General features: G+C 33.8%; 1 long non-coding RNA gene across 1 annotated transcript; it reads left to right on the top strand.

The window, feature by feature from the left end:
* Positions 1 to 10148: 10148 nt before the first annotated feature.
* Positions 10149 to 12261, top strand: LOC114747710 (uncharacterized). Its single transcript, XR_003740399.1, has 2 exons — positions 10149 to 10267; positions 11951 to 12261. It is a non-coding gene; the product is annotated as an uncharacterized LOC114747710 (long non-coding RNA).
* Positions 12262 to 20603: the final 8342 nt, after the last annotated feature.

Raw genomic sequence — 20603 nt, 5'->3', positions numbered from 1 at the left:
GTATACATTACTATTTTCTTCACAAGTTCTGGTTGCAAACAATATTTGAGACCTCAGATATCTTGTACAAAAGAAGTTGGGTAGCTTTACTTATCCCACTTCTATGATAATAAATTGGAGAAATATAGGCGATTAGCCACTGGAATTCACGCATTTGATCTGTACAGAATGACTTACCATGTCCTTTTATACTGGGAAAACCATTTTACATGTGCCTATAATTTTCTCATTTAATTCACTGCCTGTCGCTGTAATTTTACTCCATTAGTACCGTTAACTTTTGCATAGGGTCTAATAACACATAACGAAATTATAGAGACTAACAGTACTAACAAAATAAAATTAGAGTATTTAATTAAGAGAAAAGTACATTGGCCCCATGTTAAAAATTGAGGAAAACTATAGATACATATAAAATGGTTTTTCCTTTTATACCAAACACATTGCAAGTCAAAGAATAAGTGAAATTAGTTTTTCTTAGAAACATAAAAAATAATATTAAATAATATAAGTTTACAAGTTACAAATAACAAGTGAAGTAAAATGAGATTCTAAGAAATTATCAAAAAAACAGAAATTAGAATGACCCTAAAATTAATAACAGAAAAATCAAAAAATAAAGATAAAATCTCTTGTCAAGCGATATTGAGTGTTGAAGAAGGTCGTGAAGGAGTTTGAACATGTAATTGGTTTTGAAATAATTTATTATTCATCATAACTACAATTAACATTATCAAATTTGAAATAAAAGTTTTATGTCATATATCAAAATTATTTTTAAGTTAATTTTGTAACTCATCGTTTGCCACTGAATAATTCAATATTTACAACAACTATTATGAATTTGTATGTACGTAGGTTCATTTTTGAACAATTCTTAAAATTTTTGAACTGAATAATTTAATCTTATCTGCTTCCTCTAGATGATCCCATCAAGCCCATTATGTTTTATAAATTATAGACGAAAATTCTTCCCAAACTAACCACTAAAATAAATCTTTTGAAATAAAATATATTAAAAATTTTAAAGAAATTTCTTATTGTCTTTATAAAAGAAAATATATTCTCAATATTTTATGAGAAAATCTCATTAAACACCCTCTCTTTTTTTTTTTAAATACCCAAATCCCAAATTAGGCCCTACATTTAACAGAATCTAAGTCGGTCAAGCAGCCCAATTCATGGGGGGAAAAAGCAGCCCAATTCAAAATTCAGAATCGATTGATTTTACCTATATGCCCTCCTGCCCCTGCCCTCTCCGTCTTCCATCTCCAGACTCGTTCTCCTCCATCCATCTCCTCCCCTCTCCCTCCGGCTCAAAACACACATCGCTGGCCGATAAACAGCTCCTATGGAGAGGAATAACATCGGCATTATTGACAGATTGCCAATTGCTAACCCCATGTCCTGATTGAAAATACCCAAGAATGCGAAGACGGTGAAGATGGGTTCCTACTGAAGTCAGAACCATTGTCACCGACTTTCGGCGACGACTACGAAAATGGGTTACTAGCAGTGGGTCTCGCTATGGTTTTAACAGGAGAGGGACGGGAAGGGATAGCAGAGAAACTCGGGAGATAAAGGCATAGTCGAGGAACTCGTGAGATTTTTTTAAGGGTGTTTGGAGATGGTTTTAAAAGTACTGTATATGAGTAAATATGTGGATTTCTCGTTTTATAAAAAAAATACTTTTCAAAAACATTTTTGCATGTCTCCAAAAACACCCCCTGCAGCTTGGCTTCCAAAAGCAATTTGTGAGTTTCAAACGGGGATTTTTGAATTGCAAAAACTAATGTGTTAATTTCTAATAAGAATGTCTTGAATTACAAAATGGTTATTGCAAAAGTTTTATTATGCATAAGAACTTATGAATTACGAAGGAGAAATGTTGAATTGTAAAATGTATTAATTTTTGTTTTTAAAATTTTGAGGCAGTAAGACTGAGGTGGAGATTGAACCACTTTAGTGTCACAAAAGGCATCTTGTGTTGTTAGATCCACGGTTGGCTACTGTGTTAATTTCTTAAAATGTCTTCTGTCTGGGTTGCAAAATAATTATTGGAAAATTTTTGTTGGAACAAGAATGTGTGAATTGTAAACGAAAACTTTTAAATATCAACTTAGTAACTGTTAACCCTATAGCAGTGGGTCTTGCTATGATTAAATCTCACTTCTAGAAAGAAAAAAATTTTATACCGTCTAATTTATACCCTTTATTATGGCAAACAGGCAAAGGAGTAAAAAATGTGAATGGTGACATTTTTGTAAATATTGATAGATTTTCAAACTAGTTTCGTGTGCAACCGGTTTAAAATATATTTTTTATACTAGTTATTTGTACAATAGGGCGCATTAAAATTTTTTTAAAAAAGTAATGTTTATAAGCTTTTAAATTGGTTCTGTGACAACCGTTCTTTCAAAGATTAATCATGATAGAAAAGAAGAAACATTAAAATTATAAAATCACTATCATGGTTAAAAGAAATAAACTTATATTACAAGTAATATCAATCATTAACTTGGACCTTAAACTTTTAAAGTCCAAAAATATCATTCAACCACTAACCCAAACCAAACTCATACTTTCAAACATATGAACTAATAAATCATTTTAATATAAACTATGGAGTCTATTAGCCAAAAGTCAACACTGTAAAAGAGTATTACATACAAAGTCTTAGCAGTATCTGGCTTTCTAATTGCCTTCCCATATGAGATAGTAGTGATTAAAAGTATTAAATTACAACATTAGAGTAGATGAGCCCTATGTGGCAATATATAATAAATCAGCACATAAAACAAAAGCAGGAAGGCTATACAAGTTATAACAGCATACTACGCCTCTGAAACCTTTCCTGATAGACCACCACCTAAGCTATCACCTGAAAATAGTAAAAACCACAGGGTGAGACAAAAACCTTAGTAATCAATTTTCTAACTCATCATACATATTAACATGTACTCGTAAGGTGTCAAGTGGCATAGTTTTTAATTCTGAGGAATATAATACCTATTTGCCATCACGATTGAAATCACTTATAAGCACGTTTTACGTAAGCTGAGACAAAACTCTTCTCACATACTTACCTCGTATTCCATAAATTACGATTGAAAAGCTGTTTATAAGCTATTTCAAACGGACCCATAGATATATCCGTAGAAATATAATTTTAATCATCCAAATCCTCACTATAGGGGCTAATACATTAGCCACATAAATCTATCATTCATTATGGGAGATCAATCAAACATATAGGCCTATCACTCACTTTAGGAGACGAATAAGAAGCTACAAATATCTATCCCTCACTACGAGGGATGAAGGAAGCCAACCAATATATACTAATAGCGGCCTTACCACGTGGTAGAACATGATGTAACTCAAAATCTAAATAACAACCAATCATTCATAATATAACGAGAAATTTCTCAATCTTTTCTCAGTATAATTCATAAGATATAAATCATATATTTTTCTAAACTTCTCAATCACAAATCCAAAAATCTCACAAGACAATTTTCATAGCTCAAAAGGTATAACATATTTTATCGAGTTCCAAATAATATATCATTATTCTAAAATAGCAAAATATTCACAAACAATATATTAGCACATATAACAAGTGAAAAGCGGTTACCTCTCGTCAAAGCAATAAAAAGGATTACTGATAAAGCCTAAATTTTATATATTTTATCCCATATTAATTTAGGATTTAAATAATAATTTTGAGCTTAATTGGATTTTTATGCATTATTGAATTAATTGGTTGATTTTTGGATTTTTCATAAAAATTGAGATTTTGGATTAAAAATATAAATATTTTGTGATTTCTTATTTTTGACTTGGAATTAATTTTTTTCTATTTCTTTGGAAACAAGTCTCATATTTTTAGAAAGATTATTTTTAGAAAGTTTTTCAATTTTTGGCTTAACTTTTGTACATATCTAATATTTAATTTTTGATTATTTTGGGATATAATCTACATTAATGGATACACTTAAATTCTTGTAGATTAAGAAAGAGCATATAGGAAATCCAATGGTGCAAGATTGTTTCTTGGGATTTAAGCACAATCCTATGACTAATATCAAGTGGATCAATTAATTACTAATGGACTTGAGTTTTAGATCCACTAAAATTTTCTTTTCTCCCATTAAAATATTCCCCTCGTTCCATAGTGAAGGCACGCCTAATATCCCATAATCACTTATCACGCTCACGCCTCTCGGTGAAGAGAATTATTCACTCCTCCATTCTTGCACAGTGTCACATGCCCCCTTCATACGTCACGCAACCCATCAGCTATTCAATAACTATTCCCTCTCACATTCATTTGTCTTGGAGGCGATTCAATTCCCATCTTCACGTCATCGTCACCTTTTATCAATTCATGGCCGTGGCATCTAATAACTTTGGAGAAAGAGACATTTTGATGGCAGCTTAAGCTTGTTAGAGAGGTAACTTTGGAGGAGCACGGAGGAGACTTGAGCCTTAGGCTAGCACTTGAAGACCATAAGAGAGTGATGTTTCATTTATCCTTTTAATTCAAGAACTTAAAATTATTTAGTTTTAAATAATTTTAAGTTGTATTTTTGTTGAGATAATTTAGTTCTAGATTGTCATTTTTATTCTTAGATTGGATTGATATTTGGATCTTATTTGTGCTGAGATACTTGTTGGAATTTATGTTTAGAACCTTTGCATTATTAATTGAATTTATAATTGAGTTTTTATTATGAATTTAATTATTAATGTGGTTTGAATTGCAAAATTGGGTTCTTCTGCCTCTTAATTGTTTGATTAAGTTGGTTAATTATCTGATTGTTTAATTAAATAATTTTAAACATAATTTCTAGAATTACTTTGAGTTATCTTCATTGGTTTTAATAAGCTTAATTAACCAACCTTATACTGTTATGAGTTCTCTAATAGTTCAAGGGTTTTTGAAATTGAGGGTTCCTTTTGTTTCAAGTAGGTAATTAAGTTTATTGATTCCACTCTCTTATCACTTTCCTTTGGTCTAATTAACTGATTAAGGTTATGAAGGTTAAATCTATGTGAATCCTAAGTTGTCCCCTCTACCTTACCGAAGAGAACTTCTCAATTTTCACTTGTTAATTTTCTTTGCTCTTTAGTCAATGTTCTTCATTTATCATTTTAATTTTCTTTCTTCAAACAAAAAAATCCGCCCCCCCAAAAATTGCTTTGCATTCGTTTTTTAAGTTTAATTTAATTTTCATATAGATTTTAGGACGCTTGCATCTTGTACTTAGAATTAGAGTTTTGCATTTTAGTTAGGTCCAATTTATTGTATTTTTTTTATCACCTAAATTTTTACTTAAAGAAACACATAACTTGCTCCTTGGAAGTAATGACCTAAATCGATCCTAAACTACAAATTAATTAGAACCTAGTTTAATTAAGTGCTTTAACGACAGAAGCATCATTAATTACCATAAGGTCAACTCTTTGTTCAACTAATACTTAATCTACACAATTAATAACTACATATTAATATAAGCTAATTAATTAAGCTTATATATATTAGTTAAATTTATAATTTAATTTAATTTTTTTTAAACTCCCGCAACTCTCGTAACCCAAAATTAACTATTTTAGAAATAATTTAAAATTTTCTAACAAGTCAAATTATTTATTTACAACCTCCGAATTATTTAATTTAATAAAAAGGATTTTTCCAAAATGGTTAAATATGAAATTATTATATTCTAAATTCTAAAAATCCTATTTAAAGTTTAAACCTCAAAATTAAACCATCAAAAATTTAATAGTACCTCAAATATTTATAAATAAATAATCTAATCAAAATTTTAATGATATAACTATCATATAAATATATATTTTTCCATAAACAATAAATTTTTTAGTTAAAATAATTATTTTAAAATCTCCAGTCATCTAATAATAAAACTAAACTGATTAAAATTTCAATAATATGTCAAACGACTCAAATAAATTATGTAACTTAAATTTAATCGATAAAAATATAATATATGCCATATATAACAGATTTTTTCAACTAAAAAAATTAATTTAAATATTAAAAACTAACAAATGGACAAATCTAAACTGATTAAAATTAACTACTCATTTACATCTAAATTTTTATAATCATCTATTATCAAAATTCAATACTTATATCATATATAAGTCTCAAAAATTTTTTTAATCGCTATAGTAATACTGTCATTAGAAAATTTAAAATATATAAAAATATTCACAAAAAATTTGATAAAAAGAAGTAATTTTATGTACCTAAATTACTTTCGAAGTTTGCCCTCTTCTTCACTAGTCTACTCCCTCCTCTCTCACGCACTATTTCTCTCTTCCTCTCCTGTGCGCGGTGAAAACCAAATTGTGGGGGTTATTTTAACACCCCCACATATTTATTAGGGGGGTTTCCCCCTAATAGATTCTCTCCTAACCCCCAACTAGAAGTTGACTTTTTTAAAAAAATTAAAAAAATTATTATTTTATTATAATAATAAAATATTATTATTTTATTTTTAATTTTTAACTTTTTTTTTTAAGATTTAGGATATCACAGGTTCCTCATATAGCCGGTCTAAAATATGTTTTGTACACTGAATATTTATTACAATCAGTGTAAAAAATTTTAAAAATATTTTTTAAAAAAACAATGTTTACAAGCTTTCTAAAAAAGTGATTTGAAACAAAAAGGTTTAACTTATTTTGTTTTGCGGTTGCCTCTTCTAAATCAAACTTCATTCTCTCCAAACCTCTCTAAGTTCTCTCACAATCTCCTTTCTGTGTTTCATTCACGAGTAATCGTAATGCTAGTCCTCTTTTCCATACTCTTCTACTTTATGTTGTAACATCAATATCTTTTTTGTGCTCATCTCTTTTATAGCGTTTCATCTCCATACTTGTCATTTTCTCCAGGTTCATTGACTTCTCCATGATTGTCACATAGATATTCATACTCATGCTATCTAGATCTATGCTCACGGCATCAAGATTTGTGCTTGTAGCATCCTGATCTGCGCTATCTCAAGCTCTCATTATATATTTGTATTGTCATCTAAATGCTCATATTTGCCTAGATCTTTACTCATCTTCATCCCTGCCATATTTGTTTTAAGTTTATACTCTTTCTTATTTGTTTGTTTAATGAATAATTTTGAACATTTTCTAACAAATATATTTTTATTGTATGAACCAATATAAATCGAGATCCTTTTTGAAAAACTTGATTAGTATTTTTACAGTCTCACTAGATCTAATTGTTTTTACTCTTATGCTATTTCTTATTTGTTGGATTGTTTCATTGTTTGTTATGATTTTATGAGATCTGATAAAATCTTAGAAGAAGTTGTGATTTAAAATCACAATTTCTTCTGGGATTTTATCAAATATGATAAAATCACATATCTTTTTTTGTTTTTTTAATTTTATTTTTTTATGTCTGTTGGAATAACAACCGGTGTGAAGCTACATTTTCTACACCGGCTTCACAACCGGTGTAAAAAGATAGGACTTTTAACATCGATAATTTCTACACTGGGCATAACTCCGGTATCAAATGCTTATTGTAACTAGTGTAAAAGATTTTTTTTTTCCCCTAGTAGTGTCTCTTGTTATTCAAACATATAGTCCCCTTAAAAATTAACACATTAAATCATTGAGATTGTAATTGTTGGATTCACTTGAGTGATACTAAAGAGAAGGAAAAGGATACTCTCAATGCCCCCTTTCTCAGCATTTCTCGGCATCAAAATTGTAGCTATGAAGATTAATCTGAGAACTCATAATGCGCCACATCATTATGCTATTAAAAAATTATAATAAATTTTAATCATTATGTAAAATTTTTTTACCAGGTTTGATTCCTTTTTAAAATATTTTTTTAGTATGGAATATCTAATTTTTTGCACCTACCAAGTAGAGGATTCATGTGAGGTCCAAACTAATTTAGATCATCATGAAGGACGAAAAACCTCAACCACCAAATATTTATATCAATTTTTTAGGCCCATCTAGCTTCAACTAGATTATTTTTCTTAGTATAGCTTATACAAATCAGGCCAGAGAAGATCGTAAAGAGTAGCACAACTTTACCCAGTATTTTAATTTTTTTATTAAAATACTTGGTGGCGAGTTTTGTCATTCTTTATAGTCTTATTTGGCTCAATTTATACTATTCTGGACTTAATAAATTCTACAATTAAAATAAGTAGGTATAGAGTATTAGCTGTTTCACTCCAAAAAAATTTTAAAAAAAATAGTTTAAAGCCATTCACTAATTTTATAGTATTAATCAAAATTATTTTTAATTTTTAATAACATAATGATTTGGCATATTATGAGCTCCTGGATTAACCTGTACGGATCATATTAGGACATTGAGGGACGCTAAGAAAGGGGACCACTAAGAGAATCTGGACTCCTAAGAGGACTAGCTTGAGGCTATAACTTGAGTTAAATTATGTAAGAACTTAAAGTTTACTTGTTGAATAGATCATTTTGTTGGTAAAATAGATATACGTATACACTAATCTTACATTGTCATATTAGAGTTAGAGCTTAAATTTGGATTTCATTAATTATAATAGGACATTGATTGAGCAATTAATAGAATTAAAGACTTATTTTTGAATTGATGAGAAAGCTTTTATAAATACCGTGTCAATCATAAACCAGCACTTATATTTATTAAGAACATTTATGAGATGGGGTAAATTGAATGTTAAAAAATACAAAAGGATAACTAATCATTGCTCCCATTTTATCCTTGAAACCCAACAATAATGTGTTTATATTAATTTCTAAGTTTAAAATTATTTTTCTACACTCTTAATATTTTTGTCCCTTAAATTAGGTGAAAGTGTAATAATTAATAATTGATGTGATAAGTTTTCATGGAGATAATACTTCACTCACCACTTTATTATTTACCATGAACTATGCACTTGCCTTACCAACAATGCTTAACTTACCAACAATGCTTGACTATCAGATAAGAAAATATCATTTCAAACCATTCCTAAACAGTTTCTTAGTGTTCTTAGTGTCAATAGCCTACTAAATTCAGGCTTAAGCTTCTAACCTTAAAATTAGGGATGTGACAATTTGATCACGCATCGAGCTCATTAGGAATGTGACTGAATCTTTTAAAAGTAGATTTGTCAATTGTAATTTATAAAATATGAGGTAAGTATGAGAAAAAAAAATTGTACCAACTTATATAAAAATACTTATAAATATTCATCACAAGTAAATCTAAACATGCCCTTCTTTTTTGGCCAAAAAATGATTTTCTAAAGCAATAGTTGCCCAATTCTTTGGACTCCATAAGCTTCTTAGACACAGTTTTATCATGATATTAAAAATCATACCGATCATTAAACCAATCAAAATATTAGTTTAAGGGTCAATAGTCAAATCATGGTTGAACTATGATAAATTAATAGTAATTAAACTATTGCATTTTTAATTCCAAATTAATTATTTGAGATCAAAATAGAGAGATCACATATGAGGACCACTAAAATGGAGTATTAATATATAATCATTGGTCTCATATTATAATACTCCGAATTTTCTAATTGAGCAAAAACAAAAAAAAATTATGAAAATTATTTAAAGCCTAAGTAAAATGAAAAAAATTATAGAATATGAATTGTGAGGGGTTATAAATTTTATGGAAAAGTTTATTTCTCAAAAAATGATGTAAATAATTTTTTAAACTTAATTTTGAGAGTTAAAAGAAACTATTTTCTTAAAAATTCAAGTAAAATAGTTAGATGTTTATATTTGAACTAAAAAATTTAGGATAACTATTTTATGAGGTAAAGTAGCTAAGTGAGGCATAAAATCTTTAAAGTGAATTAAGGATTAATTTTTTGGAACTAAGGACTATTTTAAAAAAAAATTCAAGAAAAAAAGTTTGAAGTTACATTTTGATCCAAAAATTTTAAAAGAATTATTTTATGGTCTAAAAAAGCTAGTGAAGGGAGGAAAGTTATTAAAACTATCAATGATTAAATTCTGGAATTATTTCATTATTGTAAGCAAATGGTAAGCAAGGCACATATTGGTAATTTCATTTTCTCTCACCCGCTAAATCCATCTGATTCACTCTTTCCCTTCCCACTTTCATTTCTGTGCGACGCTGACAGAAAAGAGGGAGAGCTGAGAGAGTTGGAAGGAGAGGAAGAAGAACAAAGAAGGCGAAGAGGTTGAGTGGGAGCCGATTACTTACATGCGAGGTTGGATTTGGATCAAGGTAAGCCTTCTAATCATCCTCCTATCATTCTTCTTCCATTCAATGCATTTTGGAAGAGATTATGATGGTTTAAATTTCTGGGTCATGGATGAAAGTTAGTATCTAGCTGGAATAAAGGTAGTAAAGTGGAGATAGAGGCTTGATTTAGTAAGCTATGGGGTTGCGTGGGCTCCCCCCCCCCCCCCCGGCGGGGGGGCCGGGGTTCATGGCTGTGCCGAAACAGAGCTTGTGCTTTCTGGTTTATGGGGTATCCATCAGGTTCAGTGGGAGAGAAGTTTTAAGAATCAAGTTGCTGAAATTTTAAAGGGAAGAAGGAAGTTACACACACACACACATGTATGCATGCACTTAGTGTGTAGTGTTGGTGTGAATGGCGTTAGATATATAGAAATGAGGAAGAAAGGAAACTATTGCACGTTCTTCAAAATTTAATTGCTAATTGAAACTAGAAGGACTAGGAAAAAATTAATGTTTGAAGCTTTGAAAAGAAACAAAAATTCATATAGATTAGAATAGTAGGTTGAGTTTAATGATATATTACATAGTAATAAAGTGTTCAAGTCTATAAAAGTAGTGGCAGCAGTAATGGGAAGCTTTAGAGATTACAATGATAATTTGAGAAAGCTATATGAAGGAAGGAAGATAAATGCTTATTGGTTTTGAGGTTTTGTGATTTTTAAGAGGGAAATGTTTACTGTTATAGTGTTTAGGAATGAAAGCATAATTATCTACCCACTCAAAGTGGTAGAAGTCCATTTATAGTATTTAGTAACATTAGGATCATAATATAACAATTTTCACTACTTTCTCGATTCGGCCAAACCGTTTTAGAAGAGATTGAAATTGCTTTGGTTTATTTTGCTTTCTCCAATGGATGTATAAGATGAAATTGTGCTGGGTAGTGACAAAAGAATTTATAAATTGGAGATAAGGGTACGGGAGCAAAGCTAAAAATTAGATTGATGAAATTGCCTCGTCATTGATTATGCCAAGGTAATTATATGTATATATATAATATCGGATTTGATATTTGCTTAAGCCCATTAAAGATGCAAACAAGAAAGGATTCTGGAGAAGGTAAATTGGAGGAAAGGTCAGTAGGTAATATAACTCTTTCTCTCATATGCTTATGTAATAATTCTGCATGTCTGGTTGTGCTCCAATGCCCATATTCTTTAATGAATATATGGTAGTTTTGATCACAAGAATTGTGTGCTTGATTATGAATGGTGATTTTGATTGCCAAAGTTATGTGCTCAATTGCGAATGGTGGATTTGATTATGGGAGCATTCTGCTTGATTATGAATGGTGGTTTTGATTATGGGGAGTGTATGCTCGATTATGAATGATAGTTTTGATTACAAGAGTTGTGTGATCTCAATTATGAATGGTGATAGCTTGCAATTTGTGTGAATACTGAAATTGTGTGTTTCCTGAAATTCGTATTCGATGTGAATAGTAGCACTTTGTTCTCTCAAACTTGTATTCTGTGTGAATACTAAAACTGTGTGATTCATGATGAACTGTATATACTGTGTGAATCTTGCTGGATATATTTAATATGCTAAATACTTATTATATGGCTTATTTTGCATGCTTTGTGAACTTGTATATGTGTATAATAGACTGTTGTTACTACTATGATTCTTAGAATCTCACCCCTTTCCTTCCATGACATACAGCAAAAGAAAGTGGCTTTAAAGGCAAGAGTGTGGTGATTGTGGGAAATTGAGAAGGTTGGATGGCGAACTGATTGGTACGGCTGGTCATCAATTTATGCTTTGTAGTTTGAACTTATAATTTTTGATTAGCCAAAAATGGCTACCACTCAATGCATATAAATATGTAGATATGTAATTATATGAATCTATGGAATGTAAATTCCTCTATAAAGAGGAAGTTATGGTTCTTGAAATTGACAAATGAGTGCCATCTGCTTTGATGGCCAGGTGGGGGAAGATTAGTAGTGTTATCAACTTACTATACTATCAAACAAAGTAGTTAAGAGCAAGTGCATATATCGTGCTCGTAAACAAATGAATAATGAATAACGATTGTGGTGATAGGTAAATCAATCAGTTAGCTAAGAAAGACTTTATTATTGTTAAAGACAGGCTTTCGTAATAACTATGTTAGATTAGGTGAAAAGGGTTAAATTGGGTGTTTGAAACATTGAACACGTATTTTCGAAATAGTTTTAAAAAGTCTTAAATTATTCAGAAAATCCCATTCTTTATACAGATCGAACCTTGTGTATGAGATATGTTTACATGAAAATTTATGGAAGAGTGTTATATTCTCAGGATTAAACCTGACTTGGTGGTTCAAAGTTATTGTAAATGGACTCAGGTGGCATAGAAAATATAAGGTGTTACACATTTTATCTTTGAAATTCAAGAGTAATTTGTTCTTATTAATTTCTAAGTTGACATGTGGTTTTCTTCACTCTTAATATATGTGGCCTCAAATTAGGTGAAAGCATTATAATCATTACTTGATATAACAAATTGTCGTAAAAATGATGTTTTTCTCATCACTATTATTTATCATGAACATACACTTGCATTACCAATAATGCTTAACCATCCAGATAAGAAAATATCATTTCAAACCATTCCTAGACAAACATGGCCTACTAAATTCAGACTTGAGCTTCTAGCCTGAAAAATCAAAATTAGTGATAAGACAGGACCGCACTTCTTTTTTGGAGGGGGGAAAAAAGATTTGCTTCAAAGCAATAATTTCCGATTCTACAAACTTCATAAGGTTCCTAGCCACATTTTTTATTGAACCATTAAAGACCATATCAGTGATTAAACCAATCAAAATATTCATGGTCAATAGTAAAATTATGGTTGAACTATGATTAAACTAATAGTAATTAAACTATTGTATTTTTAATTCCAAAGTAATTATTTGAGATGAAAAATAGAGAGATCACATAGGAGGACCACTAAAATATAGGATTGATGCAAAAGTCAAACAAAATGATGAGCTAATTACGTTGGAGATCCTAAGTCCTTTCTTGACATTAAATTTCCTAATCAAATTACCATATTGCTTATTATTTAAAATTGCACTAGGGATCATGACTAAAAACTTTAATCATGACTAATGGCGAATGACACGTGGATTATCAGCAAAAGGAGGCAGAGATTATGGGTTTTCGAAGGCTGTGAAGGGCAACTATTTGCCTGTTCTTCTTCGCAGATGAAACATCCCCAAAAGGCAAGTTAATTAGAAATATGTAAAGACGACCTTTTCCTTACAAGGAAGAGAAAGACCCATATTTCACCTATCTTATGCTAATATTAACATAAACTAAGCATTGTTCTTCACAGCCATCTTCTCACTGACAAGGCAACTTTTGCCCCCGCTGCTGCCTGCTGACTCCAACTGAGACAGATACCACTCTTGAACTTGTTACTCCAGTGACTTGGAATAGTCGTAGTCATTTAGTTGCCAAGGATTTGACAAATTATTCACTGATTTTTTTCCTTAGTCGTTTAAGCTTCTAATTCATTGATAAATTTTTCTGTAAGTGGACCATTTTCTGTGACATTTTGTGAGATTTCTGCAACCCACGCAATGACAATTGATGGGTGCTTAATTAGACGCCAAAGACTATTGAATCAAGTTGAAGCATTTTTTTTTCTTGCTCAAATTCTGACACGTGTTTCTGCATCTGTGATTTTCTCAAATTTCTCTGCCCCACATGACTTGAATGGAAGTTCCTAGTGAAAGTTCAGTAGTCACAGGAAAAATAATATTAAAGAAAAGAAAAGGAACAAGGAAAGGAAAAAAACTATTAGCCAAAAAAGGAATTTCGGTTACTATCATCCTTCCTTTCAAAAGAAAAAAGTGTTCTTGTCTCTTTTTTTTTTTTCCTTATTAATATTTAAAGAGGTGAAAACCCATTAATATCTCAGAATCTTAAATTCCAAAATTAAAAAAATAAATTAAAAGGTCAACACTAAATCATTAATTAAATGATTGATCGTCATTAATAAACTAATTAAAACTAAGCTACTGAATTATGGGCCACCCATCATAGTTTTTTTTGTTGTTGATAAAACTGGAAACAAAAATACTAGATAAAACTCAGTCCCCTGGGTCAGAGGTCCTGATACGAGACACTGAGTCCAAGTGAAGAAGAAGCAGAGCCGTGCTTCCTCCAAGGGCTCTCTTGGCGAGGGTGTCTGCTACCGTGTTTTGCTTACGTTGGATATAGCAAAGCTCCACTCTCCAATCACGTTTAATCATCTCCAAAGCTTCCCTAGGCAACATGAAGTCTCCATGCAAATCTGGGGGTTCATTATGCAGCAGATTCAGAGCTTCCTGTGAGTCGCTTCGAAGGAGAATATTCCTAAAGCCATTGTCCCAAGCTCTTTTGAGACCCATTAGACATGCCCATAGCTCAGCAGTTAGTGCATCCCCTGCTTCAAGTTTCAGTTGAAATCCTCCGATGATATTTCTATTGGAATCCTTAATGATACCACCGCAAGCCGCAACCATACTGAGCCAGGAAAAGGCTCCGTCAACTTCAACCCAGCTGTTGAACTCCATTTCTGGGGGTGTGTGGGCGTTCATTGGCGTCGTATTTGGGGACAGAGTGGTTCCATTAAGCTTCCTTTGGGTTGCAGTGGTGCTGTTCAGGATTGCCGACGCTCTCGCGTAAATACTTGTGGCAGCCGAGGTTGTGTTATGATGGAGACAATCATTGCGATCTTGCCATATCAGCCAGCAAATGACCACGAAGAGCCCTTTCCAGTAGCATGTCTCTTTACTTACTGGTTTTGACATGTTGAGCTGAAGCCAGTTGGAGAGATTAGTCGAGAAGAAGCGAGTACGAAATGAGGGAGCAATAAGCGCCTCCCAAACGTTCCTGACAGTACTGCAGTCCGAAGGGCGTGAAGGCTATCCTCCAAGTTTAAGTTGCATCTCTCACACATGCCCGAAGGGTGTATGCTGCGTCTGAACTTCATATGGTTTGTTATTGTTAGAAATAATATTTTAGTTGTATATTAGCTGGCATATTTGAATCAAGTTGTTTCAGTTGTAACCGTCAGATTAGTTAGCGTAGTAACACGTGTACAAGCCTGATGGCTATATAAAGCTGTAATTTACACATTAATAAATCATCACATTCAGATTCTTTATATGGTATCCAGAGCCACAGAACGATCCATGGCTTCTCCGTCTTCGCTTCCAATCGTTTCTTCCTCTGATTCAGTTGTTGCCTTCTCTCATTCCATTTCGGTCAAGCTTGATGATTCCAACTTTCTCATCCGGCGGCAACAAGTTCTTAGTGCGGTGAAAGGATATGCTCTCGAATCATTTCTTGATTCATCAATTGCTCCGCCTGAGCAATTTGAACTTCATGATGATCAGTGTGTTGCATTTACCTTTGAATATACAAGGTGGATGCGTCAGGATCAACTTCTCATGTCCTGGCTGCTTTCTTCCATGTCCGATTCGGTCCTCACTCGTACTATTGGATGTGAGACTACTGCTCAGATTTGGGATAGAATCAGCATCTTCTTTGCTTCACAGACCAAAGCTAAGGGGAAGCAGCTCAAAACGACTCTGAAGAATACGAAGAAAGAGAATTCGTCTATGAATGAATATCTCTTAAAGGTTAAGGCTAGCATTGATGATGTAGCTGCAATCAGCTCGTCGGTGTCTCTTTCTGATCAATTGGAGTTCATCTTCGATGGTCTCTCTGAGGATTATGATCCTTTCATAACCTCAATCTCCACTAGGCTGGAGCCCTACACTGTAGCTGAAATCGAAGCACTACTCATGGCACAAGAGGCTCGCATTGAAAAGAATCGCCGCTCTGTACTGGCGGTCTCTCCTATTATGGCAAATATTGCTCAAAACCGTGCTCCTTAACAAAGTCGTGGTGGTCGTAATCGCGGTCGACGAGGAGGAAGGCATGGTGGTCGTGGCAATAACAACAACTCTACTAAGTCAAAGGTGATCTGTCAGCTTTGTGGCAAGACAGGGCACATTGTTTCTTCGTGCTAGTACAGGTTTGATGAATCTTTCCAAGGTCTTTCTATTTCTGATTCGTCTTCTTCCACGGTACCTGCTAAACAGTCTGCTCTCATTGCTACTTCTGACACTGTTGCTGATCCATCCTGGTATTTTGACTCTGGAGCAACGAGTCATCTTACTCATGATCCGACTTCTCTAGCTGAATCTTCAAAGTATACTGGACCGGAGCAAGTCCACGTTGGTGATGGTCCAGGTTTGGCTATCAAATCTGTTGGCACCTTTGTTATTTCCAATACTTCTCCTTCTCTTAAACTGAATAACATTCTTCATGTGCCACGAATCATTAAGAATTTAATTTCTGTCTACAAGTTCTGTTATGATAACAAAGTCTCGGTTGAATTTGATGAACGACAGTGTCGCGTCAGGGATCCTAAAACTAACCGAATTCCCTATCAGTGCAATGTCAGAAATGGGATGTACCCTGCGTTGGACCTCAAGTTCAAGCCTCATTCTGAAGCTTGTTTCTCTGCTGTAGTTTCAAATACAAGCTGTTCTATTGACGCTTCTTGTAATTCCTTTCTGCTTTGGCACAATAGACTTGGACATCCGTCCTCCTTGGTTGTTTCCTCTGTTATGAAGAATTGTAAAGTGCCTCTCAATAAGATTGCTACTTCTGATTTCTGTAGAGCTTGTATACTTGGGAAATCACATAAGCAACCCTTTCCCTATTCCGATACTGTGTATGCTGCACATTTTGATATGATATATTCTGATATTTGGGGACTTTCCCCTGTTAAAACTCGTGATGGTTATCTCTACTATATTCATTTTACTGATGCTCGAACCAGATATACATGGATCTATCCTCTGAAACTTAAATCAGATGCCTTTGCTGTGTTTCAGCAATTTGTTGCCTTTGTTTCAACTCAATTTAATACTACCATTAAGATTTTTCAATCAGATGGTGGTGGTAAATATCATCGGTTCACCAAATTTCTTACTGATCGTGGCACAATCCATAGACAAAGCTGTCCTCATGTTCATGAGCAGAATGGTGCCGCTGAGCGTAAACACCGACATATTACTGAAGTTGGTCTTATGCTACTGGCTCAAGCTTCTCTGCCTCTCTCTTACTGGTATGATGCTTTTGGAATGGCAGTATCTCTTATTAATATTCTTCCCTCTTCAGTTCTTCAAGGGAAAACGCCCTATAAAACTTTATATTCCAGGGCACCTGATTATAGCAGACTTAGAGCCTTTGGTTGCTCTTGTTTTCCATTAACTCAACCATATAATCTTCACAAGTTTGACTATAAGTCTTCTGATTGTGTTTACCTTGGACCTAGTTCTACACATAAAGGCTACAAGTGCCTATCATCTTCTGGCAGAATTTATATTGCTCGGGATGTTGTTTTTAATGAAACCTCTTTTCCCTACCCTAGTCTTTTTCTCACAAATACCAAATCTATTGTTTCTTCACCTACTACCTTTACTTCTGTTGCCCCATGCATTGTTCCTGTACACTTACCTACCTCTCCACCCTTAACTTCACGTCATACTCTTTCACAGCAGTCTTCACCTCAACCTCAACCTTCATCAACCTTTACTACACCTCAATCTTCAGCTTCCACACTACCTTCACCTTCTCCTCATCCTAGTCCTTCCCAACCTCTATCTCAGTCTCCCTCCTCACCATCTTCTTCTTCCCAGTCTTCTCCTTCTCCACCTCCTAAATCTTCTCATCCCATGATTACACGATCAAAAACTGGAAACTTAAAACCCAAAGTTTTTGCTGCTACTGTTACTTCTGAACCAGATTCTATCTCTGCTGCCCTTCAATCTTCCCATTGGCGAACAGCAATGGAAGAAGAGTTCACTGCTCTACAAAGAAATAAGACTTGGTCACTTGTACCTTTACCTGCTGGGCGACAAGCTATAGGATGTAAATGGGTCTTCAGAACCAAAGTCAATCCTGTCAATTCTTCTCTCAAGTATAAAGCACGTCTGGTTGCTAAAGGATTTCATCAGTAAGAAGGGTATGACTTTCATGAAACCTTTAGTCCAGTTATTCGACCTATCACTATTCGTATAGTGTTAAGTATTGCATTGTCTCAAAATTGACACATTCATCAAATTGATGTGAATAATGCATTCTTAAATGGCTATTTGAAGGAGGAAGTATATATGGTTCAGCCTCCAGGCTTTGAAAGCAGAGATAAAACTTTGGTTTGCAAGTTAAATAAGGCTCTTTATGGTCTTAAACAAGCTCCAAGGGCTTGGTTTGAAAGGCTTGGTAGTGCTCTTATGAAATATGGTTTTCAAGCTAGTAGATGTGATCCATCACTTTTCATTCGCTCTACTTCCAGTGAATTATTATTTGTTCTGGTCTATGTTGATGACATTATTATCACTGGTTCTTCTAAGACCAATATTATGACTCATATTGCTAATTTGGATCATGAGTTCTCACTCAAGGATCTTGGCCCGTTGAGTTTTTTTCTGGGTATAGAAGTTAAGAGGTATAAAGATGGCTCTCTTCACTTGGTTCAGACCAAGTACCTTAAAGATATTCTGTCTCGAGCTGGTATGGTCAATGAGAAAGGAGTAGTTACTCCTATGATAGTGGGTCTCAAGCTTTTCAAACACGGATCAGATGTTATGATTAATCCATAGCTTTATCGATCTATTGTAGGAGCTCTTCAGTATGCAACGATCACTAGACCAGAAATAAGTTTTGCAGTCAACAAGGTATGCCAGTTTATGCAGAATCCACTCATAAGCCACTGGAAAGCAGTGAAACGTATCCTACGGTACATAGCAGGTACATTAACTCATGGCATAGTTCTTCGGCCTTGCACCAGTCGAGTGATTACAGCATATTGTGATGCTGACTGGGCCTCTGATTGTAATGGTAGATGCAGTACTACAGGGTTTTGTATCTATTTTGGTACTAATCTAGTTGTCTGGTCATCTAAGAAGCAGGCTACCGTGGCACGATCAAGTACAGAGGCCGAATATAGAAGTATGGCCTCCACTGTTACTGAAGTATTATGGATAAAGTCTCTACTTCAAGAGTTACGTGCTGCACTTTCTGGACCTGCACGAGTGCTGTGTGATAATCTCAGTACTGTAATGATGACAGCAAATCCAATCTTGCACGCTCGGACAAAACATATTGAGTTAGATCTTCATTTTGTAAGGGAGAAAGCAATAAAGAAAGAATTTATTGTGCAGCATATTCCTAGCCAAGATCAAGTTGCAAACGGGATGACAAAGGCTCTGTCTCAAAGCACATTCCTAGATTTTAAAAGATATCTATGTATATCAGATGATTCAAATGATATATCAAGTAGCTCAAAGGGGTAGTTTGAATTGAGGGAAGATGTTAGAAATAATATTTTAGCTGTATATTAGCTGGCATATTTGAATCAAGTTGTTTCAGTTGTAACCGTCAGATTAGTTAGTGTAGTAACACGTGTATAAGCCTGATGGCTATATAAAGCTGTAATTTACACATTAACAAATCATCACATTCAGATTCTTTATAGTTATAAGACGGTCACGCATCATTAACCAAGCGAAACTCCTGCAACGTTGTCGGATTTTGAGTTTCCAAATGCTCAACCATCCAAGTGGGTGGGTCACGCTGTTCTGGTCTAGAGAATGATAGGCCGACTTGATTGTGAAGGAGCCGTGCTTTTCCCATTTCCATCTCACCCTGATGTTACCGTCTCTATCCTGGACCTGCTGGATACCGTCTTCAACCTGTTTCCAATTTCGTTTGATGCCATTCCATGTGTTTGACCCCGGTTTGGAGATGTTGATCTTTGGCAGGAGGTCATCACCACAATCATACTTAGCTCTAATGACCCGAGTCAAAAGAGAACTTCGATTATTGACTAAGCCCCAACCAAGCTTCATCCTGAATGCCCGGTTTTGCTGTTTCAAGTGTTTCATTTAGAGACCCCCATGTTTCATTGCATACCTTATCCCAAGCTATGAGGTGCATCCTTTTTTTTCTTTCGTGGACCCCCAAAGGAAGTTGCGTGCTTGCTTCTCAATATCATTACACGTAGAGATAGGAATATTGGCGGTTTACATGGTGTAGGAGGGCATTGTAGCGACTACTGATTTGATAAGAGTGCCTCTGCCCGCCAATGAAATCTGAGTCGCATTCCAAGAGTTTAACCTGGTACGGACTTTGTCAAGGACAAACTAGTGGGTTTCTGAGGTGACTCTTTCATGATGTAACGGGACACTTAGGTACTTCCCAAGGTTGACAGTGCGAGAGAAACCGAAGGCTCCACTCAGTTGGGTGGCTCTTGTGTGATTAAC

The sequence above is a fragment of the Neltuma alba genome, unplaced genomic scaffold (assembly GCF_004799145.2).
Source record: "Neltuma alba isolate B1F8T4 unplaced genomic scaffold, ASM479914v2 tig00000901_pilon, whole genome shotgun sequence".
Taxonomy (NCBI): domain Eukaryota; kingdom Viridiplantae; phylum Streptophyta; class Magnoliopsida; order Fabales; family Fabaceae; genus Neltuma; species Neltuma alba.
Note: the sequence above shows the minus strand (reverse complement) of the source record. Positions and strands in the feature narration are given on the sequence as shown.